Genomic DNA, 2023 nt, shown 5'->3' with positions numbered 1-2023 from the left:
ATCAGCTGATGGAGGCTGCCTGCTTCTCCACCCCGCCATCACTAGCTGGAGGCTGGCTGCTGGAGGCTGGCTGCAGCTCCTCCACCCCGCCATCAGCTGCTGGAGGCTGCCTGCAGCTCCTGCACCCCGCCATCACCAGCTGGAGGCTGGCTTCTGCTCCTCCACCCCGCCATCAGCTGATGGAGGCTGCCTGCTTCTCCACCCCGCCATCACTAGCTGGAGGCTGGCTGCTGGAGGCTGGCTGCAGCTCCTCCACCCCGCCATCAGCTGCTGGAGGCTGGCTGCTGCTCCTGCACCCCGCCATCAGCTGCTGGAGGCTGGCTGCTGCTCCTCCACCCAACCATCAGCTGCTGGACGCTGGCTGCAGCTCCTCCACCCCACCATCAGCTGCTGGACGCTGGCTGCAGCTCCTCCACCCCGCCATCAGCTGCTGGAGGCTGCCTGCAGCTCCTGCACCCCGCCATCAGCTGCTGGAGGCTGCCTGCAGCTCCTGCACCCCGCCATCACCAGCTGGAGGCTGGCTTCTGCTCCTCCACCCCGCCATCAGCTGATGGAGGCTGCCTGCTTCTCCACCCCGCCATCACTAGCTGGAGGCTGGCTGCTGGAGGCTGGCTGCTGCTCCTCCACCCAACCATCAGCTGCTGGACGCTGGCTGCAGCTCCTCCACCCCACCATCAGCTGCTGGACGCTGGCTGCAGCTCCTGCACCCCGCCATCAGCTGCTGGAGGCTGGCTTCTGCTCCTCCACCCCGCCATCAGCTGCTGGAGGCTGCCTGCTGCTCCTGCACCCCGCCATCAGCTGCTGGAGGCTGGCTGCTGCTCCTGCACCCCGCCATCAGCTGCTGGAGGCTGGCTGCTGGAGGCTGGCTGCAGCTCCTCCACCCCACCATCAGCTGCTGGACGCTGGCTGCAGCTCCTCCACCCCACCATCAGCTGCTGGACGCTGGCTGCAGCTCCTGCACCCCGCCATCAGCTGCTGGAGGCTGGCTTCTGCTCCTCCACCCCGCCATCAGCTGACGGAGGCTGCCTGCTTCTCCACCCCGCCATCACTAGCTGGAGGCTGGCTGCTGGAGGCTGGCTGCAGCTCCTCCACCCCACCATCAGCTGCTGGACGCTGGCTGCAGCTCCTGCACCCCGCCATCAGCTGCTGGAGGCTGGCTTCTGCTCCTCCACCCCGCCATCAGCTGACGGAGGCTGCCTGCTTCTCCACCCCGCCATCACTAGCTGGAGGCTGGCTGCTGGAGGCTGGCTGCAGCTCCTCCACCCCGCCATCAGCTGCTGGAGGCTGGCTGCTGCTCCTGCACCCCGCCATCAGCTGCTGGACGCTGGCTGCAGCTCCTCCACCCCGCCATCACCAGCTGGAGGCTGCCTGCTGCTCTTCCACCCCGCCATCAGCTGATGGACGCTGGCTGCAGCTCCTCCACCCCGCCATCAGCTGCTGGAGGCTGGCTGGCCGCTGGAGGCTGGCTGCTGCTCCCACACACCGCCATCAGCTGCTGGAGGCTGGCTGGCTGCTGGAGGCTGGCTGCTGCTGCTCCTCCTCCCCGCCATCACCAGCTGGAGGCTGGCTGCTGCTCCTACACCCCGCCATCAGCTGATGGAGGCTGCCTGCTCCTCCGCCCCGCCATCACCAGCTGGAGGCTGGCTGCTGGAGGCTGGCTGCAGCTCCTTCACCCCGCCATCACCAGCTGGAGGCTGGCTTCTGCTCCTGCACCCCGCCATCAGCTGCTGGAGGCTGGCTTCTGCTCCTCCACCCCGCCACCAGCTGCTGGAGGCTGGCTGCTGCTCCTGCACCCCGCCAGCAGCTGCTGGAGGCTGGCTGCTGCTCCTCCACCACCCAACCATCAGCTGCTGGACGCTGGCTGCAGCTCCTCCACCCCGCCATCAGCTGCTGGTGGCTGGCTGCTGCTCCTGCACCCCGCCATCAGCTGCTGGTGGCTGGCTGCAGCTCCTTCACCCCGCCATCACCAGCTGGAGGCTGGCTGCTGCTCCTGCACCCCGCCATCAGCTGCTGGAGGCTGGCT

Source organism: Nothobranchius furzeri, unplaced genomic scaffold, assembly GCF_043380555.1.
Source record: "Nothobranchius furzeri strain GRZ-AD unplaced genomic scaffold, NfurGRZ-RIMD1 Scf222, whole genome shotgun sequence".
In the NCBI taxonomy this organism is placed as follows: domain Eukaryota; kingdom Metazoa; phylum Chordata; class Actinopteri; order Cyprinodontiformes; family Nothobranchiidae; genus Nothobranchius; species Nothobranchius furzeri.
Note: the sequence above shows the minus strand (reverse complement) of the source record.